This window comes from Athene noctua, chromosome Z, assembly GCF_965140245.1.
Source record: "Athene noctua chromosome Z, bAthNoc1.hap1.1, whole genome shotgun sequence".
NCBI lineage: Eukaryota > Metazoa > Chordata > Aves > Strigiformes > Strigidae > Athene > Athene noctua.
Genome location: NC_134077.1, coordinates 77,396,297 through 77,417,624, shown reverse-complemented (window position 1 = coordinate 77,417,624; position 21,328 = coordinate 77,396,297). Strand labels below are relative to the sequence as shown.

Sequence of the window (21,328 nt, the reverse complement as noted above, 5' to 3'; positions counted from 1 at the left end):
AAAAAGAAGCAAGTCATTTCATGAAATTAATAAAAGCCACAGTTGTGTGAGATCACAGAAAATAGCATAAATAGTATTTTCATAATCAAAATGTCAAGGCTCAAAGCAGTAAATATAAATGACCTTCGATTCTTTTCTTGTTTAGACTAATAACAACTACACCCAATTTCTAATGTAAAAGATTGGAAAGGGCCAGCAAAATACAATGGGTAACTGTCTATAAAACTGGGTGCTTTAAAAATGAATGTAGTAATGTAACATGTGACAAACAATAACTAAATTGGATCATCTTCTGCCTGAAAATCTGTAAGGTATGCAAATATTACAGCAACATTTGACAAAGAGAATAAATTTATGATTCTGCCAAAATACAGACATTTTTGTAGGGATAAAATTGAAAAATAATAAATGGCTAAAGAACAGGATTGGTCCCTCTGATGTGACTGAGTAGCAATGGCTTGGGCAGGCATCTGTGGAGAAAACATCAAGTTTGCAGTCCTTTTTAGACAAATGCCATTAATCATATTATCATACATGTCTTGATCATATTTCAGAGGTGATTTTAGGTAGAACCGTTGCATTTTAGTATCCCAATGCTTTATTAGCAACCATTTAATTCCACTTCTTTCAACAAATCTCCCTTCTACAGAGACTACAAAAAGAAGTTCCCCTTTCCTTTTAGGAAAATTGTACAAAACAACTAAAAGTGGATTTAAACAACAGCCATTTCTAGGATGAAGTACATGAGCTGTCTGACAGCAGGAGAATGAGGTAAGACTGCTCGAATCTTAGGTGATAAGTGCTGTTTATTAACCCAAATGAATCATGTTTTTCACCATGACGATAGATATGTCTTAACAGAGAACTCAACTCTTAACTAGTATCACTCTAGTGCCTTTTACAGGTGTTAAATGTGATTACACATCATCTGAAGTTCTGGAAAGGTACACAGATCACTATGAAGATACTAAGAATACCCTGGCACTTACTTCTTCACTACAAGTTTATATTTTAACAGCATCCATGGCAATCCAGTCAGGAACAGGACCTTCCTGCAGCATACAGTTTAAGGTCAGCTGAAGTAGGCCTCTCTCAGAACTACACTAAAGAAACTGCAAAAAATGCATGGTTTAGATTATACCAAAGCTCAGCCTCTGTTCCTCTATCATACTGGAACTTAAGGTCTTGACCCTCTACAGACCGATAGTCATGTAGGGGTATGTATGGCTGCAATTTTTTTCTGAAAAGTCTGTCCTGACTCACCTTCTCCACTCTCATGTTCCAGCCTTCTTGCCCTCTCCCCTATGATACTTGGTCTAGTTGGTTATATATCCCCTTGCAGGGACCTCTATGAGACTAAGACATAAATTGCAATAATGAAACAACAAACCAATTTTTCACCCCAATCAATTTATTTGATCCCCTGCCTGGCCACACAGCACAGGGAAGAGGACAGCATAAGGAAACGTCTGTGTGGAAGGCAGAGAATGAGACAGATAGAATAGGAAACCTGTGGGAGTCCTTTTTCAGCCATGGCAACTTTAGTGAATTGCAGTGTTTGCCATGACCGTTACAGACCTCCCAGATTTTTACAGAACATGGGGAACTCGCTTCAGCTCAGGCAATTACCAAGGCTGAAGTCTGACAGAGTGACAGATCACAGTGAAGCATGCAATTCTAATAGTCCCTTAGAATGCCGTTTATTTATTACACACCCAGGTTCTTCCAGCTCTCTTCCTGGCTCACAGGCTTTTATTGGTCTGAGCTCTGGCTAACACATGCACAAGCAGTCACTAAACCACATTCTCTCTAAGTACACGAACAGTCTCTGCTTTCAGTTATCAAGCCCTTGCGACTGGCTATGTCCTTCCTCCACTAATAAGGCAAAGCCTCTAGGAGTGCACAGGCCTTGTTTCCACAGCTCTTGTAAAACACAGCGTCATTGCTCTTGTAAACAGTTACCATACAGGTGGATTGGATGGTTCGGCTAGCTTGCTGCAGCAGGAGTAGCAATAGAACAGCTCACTGTCAAAACCTTGCTGTTTCTGAGGGTGGAGTCCTCACCACAACAGTACATGCTACACTTTTGTAGCATGCTTATTGCATCATCTGGTCCAACAGAGAACTGTTAGCTTTCGTGTCTTTAAAAACAATATACAGAGGACAGGTGAAAGGATTAAGAAAATTTTAATAGTCTTGAAGAAGAAGACAAGATACAAATTAAATTACATGGTTCATTCTCCATTATAATACACATGCCTCCTCCAGCTTCTTTCATTTCTGACTCCACCCTGTTTCTAAAGATAAAATTTTGACTATGCCGCAGTCAGTGGGAGTACTGATACTGACCTCAACAGAGCTAAAATCTCACTTTTATACTCTGAGCACTCTCCTTCGACAAGACAGTAAGAACTCCTTATTAAACTATGGTTGATCTTCACAAATCTCTTTGTTCTGTTCAGTTTAATTCACTCCTAAATCTACATTCTGGCTTTTAAAAGCACTGGCACAACTGAGTAGACAGTGAGAGAGTTAAAATATGATTTGTTGCTCACTCTTACACTCTGGGAACATCCACACAATTCCCATACAAAAGCCTAAAACTGAGTGTGCTATAGTCTGTTGAAAAAATACCAGTTAAGTCATATGAGTGATAGGGAACAGCAGAACATTCACACAGAAAAGTATGGTATCAGACCTCCTGTCAGGGCTTTACTCTTCTCCTTTGTGAACAGATCAACCAGAGGGCAGGTCTTTCTGTACAAAGCAATACAGTGGCTTATCTGCTAGAAACCAGCAGTTTATCTCCTAGAACTTCAGGCACCCTGCTCTGCATGCAGAAGCCAAACTCAAGTTTTATTTTTGGTCTAAATCTTAGCTTTAGGAAACCATGTATGTGTTCTGCTTTAAGAGAAAAGTCTAAATCATATGTTTCATCTCAGCAACATTTCAATTAAAGCCATTCACTTTCTTGTCCAGGGAAAGCATGCAAAGAAACAGAGATACAAATGAAGAGTCATGGTATACGCACTATGCTGGCAGAGACAAGTAACTAACACTCCATGGACAAAACAGGAATTCCTGAAAGCATACATGCTGAGAATGAGATGTAAAAAGGTCACCTGACATCCATTCAGATCCCTTAGCCTTAGTCTGACTTCTCCCACCAAAGCTCAAGTTAATGTGTGGAGGGCAGACAGGGGAGAGGCAGGTTGGTGACACAGTGCCTCAGCAACAGCCTTAAGAATCTCAGGATTTCAGATCCAAAGCAAAGATGTGCAAGGAAAATATGACATCAACTGGTGTGCTGCACCCTTTCTAACAAACATAATTCTCAACATGGGCATGGTGATTTTCAGTTACAAAAAATTAACTCCTTGTTGCTGAGAGACAAAATTTGCCTAAAAATCATGCGTGAGTCAGTAACTGATGTCAAGCCTGACGTATGCAGCCCGTCAAATTGACTGCCAATGACTCAAAACTGAGTGGTATTGCTATGGGCAGTAAACATCCAGAAGGAAGACAGTGAAGTCAGTATTAATAATGGGGAAATAGGATTTATTTGTCTTTATAAAGCAGCGCTGATCAAGACAAAGCAAAATGCATAGTTCTCTACAAATGGAGAAATATGGAAAAAAACCCACAACCATTTAATTTCTAATCTTTCAGTTATTTATATCACAAATCTAAAACTTTGTCCTGGAATGGAAGTCCAGCAGCTGTAGGACTCAATCCACTGACTTTAAACCACAGCTCTGCATGATTATCAGAAAAGCGAAGTGTATGAAACCACAGAAGAAATCTTTGCTTCCCATGGTCTGGATCAAAGCGCTCAATATGCAACTTGGCAAGTCATACTGTGCTTCAAAAGCATGGAGTCACAAGGCATAGCCTTTGCAGTTGGTGCTGGGGTCATAAGTATCTACTTGTGCGATCTGTTCTTTCAAAATTCAGAAAAATAAATAATCTACCCTGTTTTTATATATTGGTCTTAACTTGCAGGACTAAACTGACTTGATGGCTGAAGAGATTTTTCTCCAGGTAACTATTCTGATCATCACCTTGCAACTTTATCATGTTCAATCTTACCATTTGGTCAAAATTACCTACTATTATGCACAGAGGCAGAAACAAAGAATCTGCTAAATATATGCACCTCCCCCATAAAACAGGCTAGAAACAGAATACCTAGGGCGAGGTAATCATCCACACTCCAGAGTTCTAGATGAGCAGTCTTTTAGGACTCACTTGGAGGAAAAAAACTGTTTTCTTTGCCATCTGTGATACCTGAAATATAATGAAAGCAAGGAAATGAAGTCAGAGACATGATATATCAAACACTTGATACTGGAAAGAACACTGAGGATAGTAACTACCTCCTCCAAGGACAGGCAGCCTCCTCTCCAATGCATGACACAACCATTGTTGTAACAAGGATTGTTCCTCTGGGATGTGTATAGGACAGAAAAAAATGTGCTCTCCTTTAATGCAGTTTAGCAGATAGTAAATGGCCAGGACCATATTTACTGGATAGCTCTGCACAGACCATAATACACCAGCACTAGGGGAGCAATGCACTAGCAGTACACTGTGGGGAACAACTGTGGAATTGCCTTCCCCCCCCTACACACCGAAGAATAGCTTTCCAGTTTATGATTCTACTTTAACTTTCTAGTGAACTAAACTACTTTCAAAGCCAATTCCACATATTGCTTAACCCATACTGTGCTTCAGAAGGCATTTAACACAGCAAACAAAACTTACCTCACAAACTGATCTGGAAGGAGGGTTTGCATGGCTTTTTAGTTAGTCCCTGTGGTAAGCACTTTATAGGCAGCAGTATTTGATTACTTTTTACAGTTTGTGGCCAAAGCAACTCTCATCCAGCACTAGCCCTGAAATCAGGTTTTAGTGTTCCCCTAAACCATTCTGGACTATGTATTACTCTGCTTCTAACCATACACAAAAACATTTACTGTGACAGAGCTATAGGACCAACCTCTTAACAGGTATAAAAAGAAGAAAACTCCCTTCACTGCAAGCTAAGCATCTGGCTTTTCAAACCAAGTTGCCCACAGCTGTGACCAGTAAATACCCAATACTACAGAAATAAGGGAAAAATAATTATTCATAGAGCATGCAAAAATGACCAGCAGGGAGGGTTAAGATTGGTTCTTTCCTGACCATTATAGCAAGCAGTTTACTCTGAAGCAAAAATTGAGTACCTCTTGTGGTCTGTGCAGCCATAGCTACCAGTAAATGGGGAAAGCACAGCTGACAATCTCTGGAAGGTGCCATTTTGAAGGACTCTGCTTTGAACTAGAGTGGTTCCCCACAGCCTGGCACTGCTCAGTTTAGCTCTAACTAAAAGCCAATTGCTGATTTTAATCAAAAATTGACTGTAAAGCTGGCACAGTTTGAAGTTGAGAGTCAAGTTGGCTAAGCTTCCTCCTACAGAACTAGTTCATGCAGCATGTTTCCCACACCATAATTTCAGTAACTCCCCAACAATTTCTGACCAAGAAAGAAGGAAACCTGATAGCTTCCTGTTTCTACTTGTACATTTGTGTGTAGCATGTGCTGTGACTCGAAAGGTCTCCATCTGTCTTAGGCCCCAACCAGAGCAACACCACTACAAACTCTTATTTGCTAGTATAACTACAGTGTCAGTAGGGAGGTTCTGTGGTGATGTTTCTTAATGAATTCTTGAAGCTTTAAGGCCACCTTCCAGCATACATCATTCCATGGCCTCCTGTCTCCTAAAGCAGAGCTGGACAGAAGAGCTTTAGAGGGAACTGCTAATAGGCAGGACCTAAGTCCTGCCACTTTTTGCTAAGAGAGTGTAGATGCTGGGGAAGAGAGTGTATGTTGCAGAACAGTCTATCTTATTAAAGATACATCTAAACCAACAGGTAGTTACAGGAGTAGAGAAATTCACAGCACCTCCAGTATATCATTAAATACTTGTGTATAAATAACCCATACACCAGTAAGATTCTCATTCACTCAAAATTAGATTTCATAAAAATCACACACTTGTATAATAATCCTTAAGACATCAGAAGCACAGTCATTCCAGCAAAAACCAAACAACCCAGAAGACCACTGAAGAGAGAAAATGGGCTTTGTGAGAGCAAAAGCAGGAAAGCCTCCAAAATGTGTGAAGTCATTGGAGTAAGCAGACCTGCACCATCTGGACTACCTACACTCAGATTCTGAGTCTTCTATCTTAGTCTTTTAACAGCTCACTCCCAATGTGAGAATCTGAATATACAGCACTTCATTATCCACTAATATTCTGCTGCTGGAAAACTGTCTTAAAAGTATTCCTAGGTGGGCTGCAAGATACAATTTTTGCAGACAATTTGGAGAACCTTATATAAATCATAATTTGTACATTCAACTTAATTGTATATAACTGAAGAAAAATAACACCAAAGAATATCCTCACAAAACATCACTTATTGCTTGGTCTTAGCAGGTTATTAGCACCTGAGGTTTCTACCCTTCCCCAGCCCTCCCCTCACTTTTGTACAGTCTTCCATATGGGAGGCACTTTGATCAGTACCACACTTTTCACCCACTCATCCAGACCGTGGCCAAGATGCCATACCCTGGCTCACATCGTAATGGAAACTAATATCTGATATACTGTTGAATGTCTCTATGCCCAGGTTCTGTATCTCTTTCCCTCTGCTTCTTTCTACCAGAAACACACATCCTGCAACACCCAGAAGATAATGGCTTTGAGATATTTTTCTCACTATATATTTAGCACTTCTGCTACCAGGCTTTATTGTATTTATTTTAACATTTTAATTTATCCATTAGAATTTTACACAATCTTTAACAATACTGAAAATACTGATTATGTTCACACAAATTTTGGTGCTTGTAATTTATTCCTAAATTGGCATTAAGCCCAAAAAGCCTTAGACCTACCGCCCTTTACGATGCTTTCATCATTCCAATTGCTACATAAGTAAATGGTTAGGAAATTGCATTGCTACCTTGCTATTCTTTATCCCATTTCAGTCAGATCTTTTGCCACCCGTGAATTCCATGCATTATGGTTTTGATCCAGTTCCAAATTATTTGAGTAAACCCAGCTGTATCACACACGATATCTGCTACTAGAGATGCATGTGCCATCATAATTTCTGAGCCAGCAATCACCACAGATCCCAAGAGTACTCCCAAATAATAATACATCTGCTCTCTGAAAAGCATGCCACACAGGTGACTAACTAAGATGACTTGAATCCCTGTCCTAACACAGCAGGGATGGAAGTCCAAGTTTTCTTTAGAAAAATGCGTGAGAACCCAGGATGGCAAGCCACACAACCGAGTTCACAAGCAAGCAGTTTTCTGAGGCCTTACAGACTGCAGACTCATTGTCCTGCAGACCACTACTCTGGCTCCAGCAAGATTTGACACTTAGACTACAGATATTTCTTTAGGAACCACTGATAATACCTGAGGAGTACCAAGGTGCAAATTACTGGAGGTGTATCTGAAGATCCCATGATTACAGCATATTGGATGTTAGTTAATAGACAGCTTTTCCCATACTGTTTCACATGCTGAAAATACACATCTTAGAAATGCTGTGAAATCAGAAAAAGATTCAGAAATGCCTTCCCTTATTGTTTTTTCTCTGCAATTCATTTCCATTCCTCCTAGTCATCTCTTCATTCCAAAATATCCTCTTCATTTTCCTTGTGCTTTTTTTACTTTCCCCCCTTCTTCACTCTTCTACTTAGGGTTTCCCAGTCATATCCAGGAACTGCAACAGGCTTCAGTTTAAGTGCCAGCTGAACAGCAATTTAGAAGGCTGACAGTAGGCACCAAAGCAAAGGCTGTTGGCTACATTCTGTTTTGTATTGATTTTTCTACCCCTAGGTTCAATTATGGAAAACAATCAGCCAAATATACAGAGATAGTATAAACCACCTGCATTTTCTGCTTTTTATATCATCATGTGCAGACAGGTTCAATTATTAAATTATTATTGTATGTGTGTGGGAGTACATGCAATTAGAGAAGTATTCATCTTGTGTACTACTTGTTTTAAGAACAGGACAGCATACTACAAGTTGTACAGCCTGTTAAGGCCAATTCTTCACCTGCTTGCTCTAAAATAAAACAGGATTAGCTCTATTTAGATCAGAGCCAGACTGATGTGGCACAACTGGGAATTCAAAATCCACTGCTCTGTGATTCATTCTTTAATATACCTGCTTAAGCTGCCATGAAAAACTGTGGTATAAGTAATATATAAATTTAGAGGACAAGATCACTGTAAAGGAACATGATATAGGAAAGAACTGAAAATACTGTCGACACCAGTTACAATTACAATGTAATAATCTACTGCTGCCAGAAAATCATGATTTTCAAAATTCTGCAAAACATCATCACTCTTCTGCTTCTTTCAGCTCCAACTGTTTTATTTATAAACAAATATGAACACTGGCACAGCACTTTCTACTACTTACTAAAAGAAAAAATCTAGTCAAAACAATAGGCAAAATTGAAATGTTCTGAATACAGAAAAAATGCAAGCATATATTCAGATTCAAATGTATTTCCTTCAGTCAGTTGAACAGAAACAATTAAATTAAGCTCACAGCAGTAAAATGGTCGTGCCTATACATTTCAAGATAGCAGATAACTTGCAGAAGTCCATCCAGACCTCTCTACAGGCCTGAGATTTACTTTATTATAAATATATTGATAAGTCTTGAGAATACAGTAAAGATGTAAGGGTGCTTCTGAAATTGTGTAGGCCCCATGCACACTGTACTATTCAAAGTCCAGTGTAATTTAGTAAAGCAGATTACATCTACAGAGTTACACAGATGTAATATGTGGCTGTTCTGGCCTAGAGATAAAACAGGCTTCCTTCACTTTCCATAGATTTCCTTCAAAGCTTGTACATTTGATGTGAACTCCAGTTTTTCAAGAGACACAACCATGGAGGCAGAATATAACCCTTAATTTCTAATACACAGGTACCTATCCAACACCCGTTAAGCCAAATGACATAATACACTGCAAAACTCCACAGAACAGTTGTCATCTGTGGTAGGCTGGACACATAACACTTTTGCTTGTTGACAAAGGTCTTCGCATATACTGACTCATATTTCATCTGTGTGGCAGAGATACTGTATCCAGACTGTGAAACTGCATACTCTGTACCTGAACTGTGCCTCACACAAAAGAGATTACAACATACGGTTGCTAAAGGGTAAGGGGTAACTTTATATGCTCGCTTCTGATCTGTCACATCCCTTTGTCATTAGAACTGTTAGATTAATTGCATGGTTTATTCCAGTATCAGACAGATGTTACAGAACAGCTTCTCTGAAAAAATGCAGGAAACATTATGTGAAGCATTACGCTTCTTGTCTGCTTAAGACTTCATCATGTTTTGGTTTCTAAGACGTTATCAGATGAATACAATTAGTCTAGGTGCAGATGGTGCACTGCTGTACTACAGTTCACATGAGCATTAGAAGATGAGACTTCACTGAAACAGATTCCAAGAGTGCAGGCAGCAACTGAAACAAGTAAATTGGTTCAGCTGTACTTCTTCTGTTTGTGTGAAGGTATAATGAAGTGGACTGAGGAAAAGGGACATCTGTGAGGAATACAAGGAATCAATTTACTGTTTCTGAAAACTAAAATAACGTCTACTGTTATCCTACTGTCTGCCTTGAGTTATAACACTAGCATGCCCACAGAAAGATCTTCAGGAATAAACTTTCAGTATAAAGACAAATTCTCATTTAAGCTATACTCACTCCAAGCACAGAAGAAGAACAGAGGCATGTTTTGCTTCCCCAAGATGGAGGACAAAAAGGAGCACAGAATAGCACAAAACTATTCTGTAAGGACTTAAATTTACCCCACGATCAGATTAACACCTTCTTAAAGTGAAGCATCAATCTTTTTGTGAGTAAACATGTTCCCATTTAAGTTCAAATTTCAAAACCAGTTTCCATGTCAGTTTTGTAGACTATTAGTCCTTCTCTGCTATTGTACCCATACACATTCACTTATGCTTATGGATTTGAAACAAGTATCTTCTAGTAGTGCAGTACATTAGTTCCAGAGGAAAAGTATAATGATGACCCTGTGGAAGATAAGTAGTAACAGCCCATTTTAACTATTTTTGTAAAAGAAAGAACCATCTCTGGAAAAACTGTACCTGTCAGCCATGAGATGCAAAGGGATGTTAATGGACCTACTAACTACGAAGCTTTAAGAGCCATTTCTTCATGAGGATTTAACATTTCAGAAAATGCACTTGCAATTGCTCCTTTACATAATAGTGTACTTAACCAGCCCAATAATGGTAATCCTGTCTCCTTTGTGCCTAAATGGTAAAAGAGTAGTCTGGAGGGCCAGCAAAGATTTGGTTTTTCAACCTGAAAAATCATGGCAAAAATACACTTTTAGTGAATCTGATTTTTTTGTGTGCTTCCCATAAAATGCTTTTGAAAATAAATACTGGAATTTAAGAGCTCTAGACATGTTTGAAACATAGCTGTGACATCAGATGAAAAATACTGGACCATTGTACATGCCTTACTTTAGTTTAACTAACAGAACAAGACTGACATGTCTAAAGAGAAGCTTAGTTTTGATCACTAAAACCAGTACAGATTGTGCTGAATTTAATACTAATGCCTGATAGTGTTACTGCAGCAATATGAACACAGTGATCATGACATGATTAAATGCCACAATTTACCAGTGACAGCACTTTACCATGAACAACACAATAATGTAATTAGCTTAATTTACAATCAGCTTTATTTACTGCATTCCAGAGCACAAGTCTGTAGTAAGAGCAACTAATGGCCCTGCCTTAGAAATCTAATAACTACAAATAATAACTCAGCAGCTCTACCTTTCTGGACTGAATGTCAGATTATATAGCATAATAAATAATCACACATATTAAATCAAATAAGTGCATGAACAAAGTACCTAACAAGCAACTTCAGCAACTCTTATCTATCAGTAGCTTATAGGGTAGGAAACCTGGTAAAGGGAGAGAAAGGCAACTGTGCCTCTGAACTGACATTGCTAAATTCTGAAAGGGCTTAGAACTAAACAAATTTTGACTTTACAGTTTAGAGAGACAAAACAATTCCAGCAAGGGAAACAATTTCATACAGAGCACAGCCTGATCGCCTAAGTTACTGTTGGCTCTGGCACAGAAAAATACAGTAGTCCAGCAAAAGCAAGCACAGCTGCCACTGACATGACTGAGAACATGGCAAAAGGTAAAGCTTTCAGGTAAGCCATATGGGTTAGTGTCACAGCAAAGTACATAAACCCAGGAAAGTTATTACTTCTGGGATGAGATGTAGGGTAGTGGTAAGAAGCAGAGGGGTTACAGTTAGAACCTTTGGGAAGGGAGTAATTTGTCAAATGTAGGTATTTATGTTTTAGATTTTAACACATTTGTTTCTTGACTCTCATTAGAGTTAATGAGGAGAAATGTGTTTCTGTAACACAACTCATCTCATCCTAGACATGTAAAATACAACAGATGCACCAAACTTAAAAATGCTCATCTCCCCTGATAATAAAGGCAGTCTAAGGTAATGAGTCTAAATGTGCAGTTCTTACAGTATAAATTGGAAGCTGCAGATCCCACCCTTAACACCCCTTCATGCTCTCATCATTTGCAATCATTAGATTACGGGCATGGTCCTCTGCACATTTTACTTCTACTGCCTTAATAGAAGCACAGTAATGCTTATATGTGGTTTCATTAATACATCCAAGAAAAACATTGTGTGTTTCTCTGATGCAGGACATTTTGAGAAATGAATTATTATGTAAAAATTGTCATGGGTCTTCATGAAAAGGAGTAATACTTCTCTGCTGAATTTTAATACAGGCAGTATAAAGTGCCTCCTATGGCAAATGATATTGCTGAGAACTAAGATTCTTACACATACACAACTTAAAATCTAATGAACAATTTAAAAAAAAAAAAAAAAAGAAAAAAACAAACCCTGACACTTTCTACCTAATCCCATTAGGGGCCTTACGGTGTTAACACAGCCACTGATGTCCTCACATACACTGCACTGATACTTAAAAGTTAGTTCTTCCAGACTTCTCTTAAACACAAGGCAATTCCATTGACTCAATACCTTCAGATATAAAATATAACAAAGAATTCAGAAATCTAAGCAGGTTAACCACTAATATGGCAGACAGAAAGCTCTCATGGCCTTCATTAAAGTAACTTTACTTGCAATGGTGAATAACACCTGAAACTCTATTGAGTGCGAACATGCTGGTGAGAGCCCAGTAACACTTTTAAGTAATACTGTTAGTAATCTATTGAACAATTCAGCCCTGCTAAAAACCACCAGAAACTAACATATCTTTCTGTTCCATCTTGGTAGTTCCCCAGAAACTATTCTTGATCTTACCCATCCAAAGCAAATGACTGCTAAATTCAAATGGTTTTACATGGCCTCCACCCATGTCCTTACAAATACAGTCTCCTTCCAGACGCCTTATTTTATTTTCATTTATTGAATAGTTTGCCATGAGGCACCAGGCTCACATTAAAGGGCTGTAACCCGCTGAATAGACTCTCAAGGCTAAATCCTTTATCTAATACATAATATGCACTCCATATTAGCGTGTGAAGCCTTCTACTACAGCACAAACTAACCCCTTATACCTGCCTTACTTCTCTTAGAAGACCTCAAGCTATAACCACCTTTAAATCCTAACTAGTTTCTAGATGAGAATAGTGCTATGCCAGAATTTGGAAAACAGAAGCTATACTGGTGATGACTGATACAGCTCTCTCTCTAGGATTTTATTTATATGGTAAATTCTGTTTTATTTCCATGTGAGTTTATAGTATTCTGCAGAAGACAGTACCTGAAAAAGAGGATATCATTTAATGAGATAATCATAGCAGACTCTCATCCATCATGCTGTATGGATTTTGCAGCCTGTCTCAAAGGAAAGCATCCAGACTTGAGAATTCGGGAGACTGTCTGCAGCGAACCTACCAGTTTGAGTGGGAGGTCTGGGTTACACAGGCTTCTCCAAGCTCATGCTCCAAGTTTTACTGGTAAGAGCTGAATCATTAATAACATCATTTTCAATTCTGCCTAAAAAAGTGACTTGGGACTGGCATTTGGGTGACTGTATTTTGTAAAGCAGCACACAGCAGGACTCAGGACTGTCTAAAGCAAAAAGCAGAAGCAAAGTTTTGCTTCCCCCAAATCCCTCATAAAAGAGAGAGAAAACCAGATATGCAGTCAGGATGAAATGCAAAATTCCCAAGGATTCTGCAAGTAAAAATTTATTTTTGTAATTGCTTCGCTCTCAGGACACTAAGGGAGTTAAATCATGTACCCCCATGCTGTGCACTACAGAGATCAGCCATATTTTTTAGTACCTCATTCTATTCTTTACTTCCATCACCAGGAGAAAGATGCTTCAGCAGAGGGCTTTTAAGCCTAAGCATTTTTGTTAAAAGGGAGGTAGGTCTCTTAAAGGTAGTGTCAAATCAAGATTTTGCTCAGGGATTATAGTGGAATGCAGCTAGTTAGGACTCTTGTCCCCTACACTGGCCTACAGTTGAAGCACACTGCCCCTGCAATCAGCCACATTTGGTGACACTGCAGAAACCAGTAAATTGCTAGCACAATGCACTGGAAAAAGCTGGGAGGTATGAAGCCTACACCTGCAGGCCTGTAAAACCCAAGGAGAATTTTCCTTCATTATAATTCTTTAAAGGCCATTAATGTAATCATGTTGTGTTTGGTGTCTTTATCAGTACAATAAACCAAAAAGAAGAGTATAAAAGCTACTTTATTATAATAGCAAAAGACCTGGTTTTCAAATGTCCCCTCTCTCTGCTGTAAGATATAACCACAAGATTCTTATCAAAATCTATCCCACTGTCTCTTATATGAATTATTTGTCTCCTCAAGTCCTTTGAGAACAACAGATGAAAGCAAGAAACATGAAAGCAAGTCATTTGTCCAAGGTCATGCATCAGGCCAACAGAAGACCAAGGAAGAAAATCACAGTTGCCTCATTTGGAGTTGCCATCTGTTCATAAAGCTAGAGTCCAGACATGTTCTTGAAGCAGACTTTAGCACCTCTGTTTAACTCATGGTGTTTCAGTGGGCAGGTTCAAGCTACGTCCCAATTTCCACTGGATAACAGAGTCATCTGCATCTAATAGATTCACACTGGAAATTAAATGTCTGGACTTTCAGATGTCAGAAAAATGGGTAGCACAAACTTGACATCTTCTTATTCCTCCAGAATTTTTTTTCTCTGGCCTACTAGGAAATTGCACTGCTCTTAAAGTCTCAATGTCATTAAACTAGAAGAGGTATGGTCATAATTATTAATCTAGCATGTTCAAGCTGCAAGCAAAGCAAAAAATAGTAAAGTTGGAGGGGCCAGCTCAAGTTACTGAAAAAAGTATGGACATGACTCATTAGATTTTTCAGGACAGATGTAAGAGTAGAGGATGAATTTGATTTACTTTATGAGTTCACCTTTGTCTCCTGCAGGTACTCTAGTCCTCCATCTAACTGCCTGATAGTCACTTCTTCACTGTGTTGTTTCCTAGCTCTGGAAACTGTAACACTTTCCAGAGAAACAGCTGTATTTTAGACTGTAAAGTTTCATAAGGTGTTGCCTAAGATCACTGTCTGAAAACAGTAAATTCTGAGGAAGAGAAAGAAAAATGGTATTAAGGGCAAACGTTATTGATGAGAGAAAACGCAAAGCCTCTTGAGCTTCCAAGGCCCAGCATCTTCTCACCCATTCCTTTGCTTCTTTCCAACTTAGCACATCTGTTCATCAATCTGTGATTAACAGAGAAGTTAAACATTCACCTTGGGGCACCTAGAGTAAAGGCCTCTGTGTGTTCAAACTTGATCAAGTGATTTCTGTACACATCCCAACTTGTGTGTAGTTTTGGACTCTACCACAATGAACAGTTTTCTGGAACCAAGTCCTTTGGATCAGGTGAACAAAAGGTATCTCCTCCAAGCTGAATTATCATTATCCCATTGAAGGAAGAAGTCAGGCCTCTATTTGCTAATAATAGTTCTGGTGCTGACAACCACAGTAAAATTAAGGAAAAAATACTTTAATTTAGAAATTACTTTGTTCAAGACCCCATTAGAAAAATCATGCATGATATTTATAAAGATAGTAATTTTAAGAGTATGTATTACTTATAGGACATTCCTTAAAAGAAATTAAACTCCTTAGAAACAGTTTACAATTTATCTCCATTGCTCAAGATCCAAATGTCTATGTGACTATCCCATCCCACTGTCTTTACAGAGGATGCAAAGACTTAAAACCTTCAGCCCAAATTCTGTCCAAAGAAAAAAATGTCAGTGCTAAGCACTCAGTGAGTGCTGGGAGTTCCCCTTCCTTCTTACCCCATGCTGGGAGCCAATAGGTGCATCATATAATTATTAGTTGCTTCGCAAGCAACAGCAGTTGTCAACACCTTTCCTGTGGAGCATGTTAAATTAAGCTGCTGCATAAACTACAGGAAAAAAAAGAAACAAACCACAAACCACTCACCAAGTTAACAAATTGACTGTCTTTGTGGATGAAATAACATCTCTACGAAGTAAACGTGGCCCAGAACAAGGAGATGAGACGGGTAAAAAAAGCCATAAAACCAGAACAGCACTTTCCCTACACTTCTCAAAATACTCTTTAATTTTTTAAAAAAATGGGAAATAATGCAAGGAAAACCTTACCCTTTTAGCACCACATAAATTTGATGCAGGTTACTTCTCTTCATCACCTTGCCAAGACACAAGCATTTGTAGACAGAAAATGTTCTGTTAGTAATCAGGATCATGCAAGTATGTTTTTTCACTTGACCTGGAATGTGGGGGGCCCAGCTGACAAGTCAAGGATTTTTTTAACAGCAGTTCTCAAACTGGTCAGTCCAGCTACAGCTGTCCTGGTTGCCTGGGACTTAAGGCTGATAAAAAATAAAGGCATCTTTCTAGCAGTCACAGCAGAGGAAGAAATAAAGGAGAAGAGAGATAACTACCAATATTGCTCTCTCAGCTCTCTCAGATGACATACTTACTGGGCTGTCCTCTTGCCTACCATCACAAACATAATAGCACTGCCAAAGTGGGAACTGTCCTTTAGAAAGTGGTCCTAGTCAGTTTCGCTCCTAAAAGTTAGCAAAGACTCTGGACTGTGGGGAAATTGCAGACTCACACAAATGCTATCCTACCAAATGACCCATCTGCAGGGCAGATCAGAACCCTGTTCTGTTTACAGCCAGGCCAATTCAATCTGAAAAAAGATCATACTCCATTCTTCTTACAAAAACACTTCAGCAGTCTTGAAGAGTACTACATACAGTACTAGGTTACACTCAAACCTGTTCTGAGCCCAGAGAGTTATTAAAAGGACTAAAATTTCTATTTCATTAATCTAATCATATCCCGTTTCACCTCTTCTTTTAATGTCCAAATTCTGAACAGAAAAATAGATGTGGTACTAACTGCACAGTAGCAGACAAGACTTTCCTTTCAAATAGAGCCTTTGAGACCCAGAAGTACCTATCTTAGTTTAAAGATGCAGGACAACCAGAATCATTTTTACATTTTAAGCAATAATGTAACAAATAGCGTAGTGTGGACGACTCCTGCTCTTTACAGAATCCTAGGATGGTTTAGGTTGGAAGGAACCTTAAAGATCACCTAGTTCCAAACCCCTGCCACAGGCAGGGACACCTTCCACTAGCCCAGGCTGCTCAAAGCCCCGTCCAACCTGGCCTTGAACACTGCCAGGGAAGGGGCAGCCAAAGTGTCACAGTAAAGAATTTCTTTCTTATTATCTGAATCTCCCTCTGTCAATTTAAAACCATTACCCTTCATCCTATCCCTACACTTCCTGATAAAGAGTCCCTCCCCATCTTGCCTGTAGTCTGCTTTAAGTACTGGAAGACCACTGTAAGGTCTCCCTGGAGCCCCAACTCTTTCAGCCTGTCTTCACAGGAGAGATGCTCCAGCCCCCTGATCATCTTCATGGCCTCCTCTGGACTCACTCCAACAGGTCCATGTCCTTATGTTGGGCCTCAGAGCTGGACACAGTACTCCAGGTGGGGTCTCATGAGAGCAGAGTAAAGGGGGAGAATCACCTCCCTCAACCTGCTGGAAACACTGCTCTTGATGCAGCCCAGGGTATGGTTGACTTTTCTGGGCTGCAAGCGTGCATTACCGGGTCATGCTGAGCTTCCCATCAACCAAGAGACCCAAGCCCTTCTCTGCAGTGCTGCTCTCAATCCACTCTTTGCTCAGCCTGTATTTGTGCTCGGGATTGCCCTGACCCATGTGCAGGACCTTGCCCTTGGCCTTGTTGAACTTCCTGAGGTTTGTATGGGCCCACCTCTCAAGCCTGTCAAAGTCCCTCTGAATGGCATCCCTTCCCTACAAGAAAAAAAGCTTCTCTACCAGAAAACTTGTTACTTTATCTACTGTATCTACTCAATGAAAGTAATTCTCTTCCCCCATCCTTAGACTATCATGATACCATATAAACAGTGATGTCACTGCTGCAAGAGTTTTTCTTTCAGAACATTTCTAGTTTATTATTTTAACTTGATATAGCATCACAGGTAAACCAAACTGACACATCTGCCAAAACACTGGTACATTTCAGAGGTTCACCTTGTAACACTTTGTGGTGTGGGAGCTGCAAGAGAAATTTCAGTTGCTTCACCCTTTCAGTATAGAGGTGTGCACAGCAGATAAAACCTGCCACATAAACAGCAGCCCAAGGGCATGCTCATAATAAAAACTTTTAGCCCCTTCAGTATGTTGTTGCATGGTGTGTGTGTGTTTTGTATCACAATAAATGACAATAAAATACTGATACTGGTTTGAATTTCTCTCTCCTCATTAGTGCTAAGATTCTGCTATAAATCTCTACAAAAGCAACAGCGGCATTTATGCAAGAAGCTTTAGGAAAGTTTGCAGCTCTCAGGGTCTCCAGGACAGGTTATTTTTCACTGAAGAGGAGTACTGGACTAAAAGAGGACACATTCACTGAGCCATTTCATTTTTTCCAGGAAATCATCAACCTCTCCAGAAACCGGCTAACCTTACTGTTTGGGGTCCACAGCTGCTTTCTCCTTACACCATTCAGCATGCAATCCCACTGCAATGCTGATACAAATCCATACAGCTAATCTGAATTATTGTTCACAGAAGGTGACTACCAGGCCTCTGGAGTGAGGATATAGCTGCTTAGTCAGTGTCAATCACTGGAATTGGGATGAGTAAATTTATAGCACTGCAGCCAGTTGTGGCAGTTTGCTACAGTAACCCTCTTTGCCTAATATGCAAGTGTCCAGACAGAAGCCCAGCAGCCTATACTCTTTATTCTATCCAGGGTTTTAAAGATGCCATTCCCATACGCCTTGAAGTAAGCTTTATGGTGAACTGGTTCACAGTTTTGCAGCATCAAGTTCCTGTGTTCTGACTCTGTCCAAAACACTGATGTATCATGTGCTAGCCTGTTCAGTTGCCTGTCATTTATGCTGAGCAATTTCAAAATAAGCATCGGTGCCAAAAGCCTAGACCACTTACTAACTGCACAGTATTAAAAGGCACATGTGTCAATTCAGTAATTCCAGAAGCAATCTCCCTTACAGTACAAACAATCTCCTATAGAGCAAAGGACCAAGAAAATGCTTAGGAAACCCACCTACCTCTTTCACAGACAAGATTTCCGCAAAATACTAAGTAGCAAATCACAGTACAAACAGTTCTTCAGTCTGGAGTCACAATCTACACAGCAAGTGAACTTGATGTCACTGGTTTCATTTGGGGTCTTCAAGCAAGAAGTCTGAACTATTTCTTATGTAAAGTGTAAAAATGGATGGTACTACAGCCATTCCTATGCACGTGGCAGACAGGGAGCAGATGCAGTCTTATTTTCATGGAGCAACATGAGCTGCTCCCAACTTGGAGTCTGTCCTGCTGCAGGAACATAGGACCACACATTCCTGTCAAGGCTTATGAGAGTCTTCAACAACAACTTTGTTACCCTGATAATCCCTCAACCGCAGAGTGAAGTATCTCTGTGACCATTTAACATTTAATCCTTCAACCAAACTAATCTGAAACACTAATATTTACTTGGGGAAAACAAAACAAAACAAACAAGCAGAAGCTGGCATTACTCCTGTTGTTAAACCAAGTTGATGTCAATACTCTGTCCTTACCTTGTTGCAGAGACGTTCACAAAAAGCCCACTGCAACTACACTTGACAATAATGTTTAATTCCAAAGACATACTATGTGTGTTATTAACTTCTAACAACTTTTTAAGGGAAAATTATATGTCTATTACACTTCTCAACCGATTTTCTAGAAACAAAATGCTACAGAGTCCAACTGTCTGTCTTGCTACCCACAATAATTTTCCGAACCATCATCCAGCTTCAATGATGTTTGAGAGAGCAGTTCAAACCTCAAAATAAATATTGTCATCCAGAGTTCACAAAATTAGCAGCTGGATGGGGATGAAAACAAGACTACCGACATCACTAAAGAAAAATCTAATCATGCAGTACATGTGGAACTGAGATAGAAAATTAGTTACAATATGTCCTGACTTACCTTTTGAAAGATTTGTGGAACATAAGGAGAAGGATTTGGAGAATCGAGTGAGGTCAGAAACCAGGCTTCATTAGTTCGTGAAATAGAATTTTAAGAATTATAAACACACCTGGCACGTACAGTTAAGTCTTCACCTCACTATGCCTGGGCAATTCTGCATCACTACTCAGTTAGCAGTCTTCCTACAGTCATGCCAGACTGTTCAAGACATTTTTCACAAGCAAACGGCCATGTTGTCAGCAACACAAAGAAGTTTTTATTACATCATAAAAGTTGCTGCCCTCCACCCAATATAAGCAACCAGAAATACTCTGTTATTTGTTATTATGATACAGGATAGGCTACAGAACCACTGTATGCATATATTCTGAAGTGTGATAATATTAACGCACGTTTGTAGTCTCTGATACTCATATAGTCTAACATACAACACAGACTGATTTGTATCTGGCATCAACTCTATAAGAGAGAGGTCTGTAGCACACATACCGTAGTCAGAAATCTCACGTTAAATTGAGAAGTTTCTTAGCTTTTTATTCATTTGGTTTTAAATGGTTTTGCTTTGTTCCACATTCTGCAGCCAGTACTAGAAATGAGTAGCTGAGACACTTGTAATATAGTTAATGCTTCCCTCTCTTGCAAAATAGGACTTGTGGATGTCATGATGAGACAAGATCACATGACTACTTCAGGATGCCTTCTACACAGCACAAGCTCCTAAATTCAGAATACTAGCCTCTTAGTGTCATGTCTCCTTTAGAAAGGCCTGCAGGCAAAAAGACCTGATGCAAATTGTTGGCATCACTAAAAGCTAAGAAAACAATTATTTTTTTTTCCTCAGAGGTCTTACCATGGGAAATCAGCAAGATCAGATCATCTAAGCCTAAACATATTATCTCAGGTGATCTGAAGGCTCCCTGCTGATGAAGGCAGGTCCTGCTTACGTGCTAATAGCCATGTTCTTCTGGTTGTCCCTATGAGGCAGCTCCAGTTCTACTCTGATTAGCCAGTTCAAGGTAGAAAAGTAGGCAAAAAATTGTCCTTCCCAATCCCCTGGCCTCTCTCTGAGAAAGGGAAGGGGATTGGCTTTTCAGTCACTTTAAGCCTCCCAAGCTGAAACAGTCCTAAGGCCAAACAGGAGGGAAACAGGACCAGCTCTCTGGGTAAGGAGCTAATAGATCAATTAGGGTGTATGTGGTAAAATTTCACCCTAAACTCGACATCATCTTTGCCCTATTGGAGGCTTGCTCCCAAGAGTAATTTGACTGACAAAGATCTCTGAGAAACACATGCAGCATGAAACATTTCCTCTGCAGTTAAGGGTAAACAAGTTGGCTGGGTGGAACCTTCCCTATCATGTTTATTGGATTCTGTGATTCAAGCCTAAGGGTTCTTCACATCTGAGAGAAGAATTACAGTGACGTTTGCACTCTTCCCAGAAAGAAACGTTGCTCAGCAGGAAAACCAAGTGACTCTCTCTCCTGGAAGCTAGTCTGGCATTTTGGTTTATTATTTCACCACACAAATTTTAACAAGATGAGCACTGAGCAGTACTGAGCTGAGTGAGAAAGCATTAGGAACCTCAGATCTCCTATCACTGTGGAGATGCTTTCATGACTGCTATTTTATTGGCT

At 39.5% G+C, this 21,328-nt stretch overlaps 1 protein-coding gene across 1 annotated transcript in view; it reads right to left on the bottom strand.

The window, feature by feature from the left end:
- MOB3B (MOB kinase activator 3B) overlaps positions 1 to 21,328 on the bottom strand; it is a 103,663-nt gene that overhangs the window by 65,982 nt on the left and 16,353 nt on the right. Inside the window, exon 3 of the mRNA XM_074931589.1 lies at positions 4,189 to 4,287. The gene's annotated coding sequence lies outside the window, so the exon portion shown is untranslated. The remainder of the gene's footprint in view (positions 1 to 4,188; positions 4,288 to 21,328) is intronic.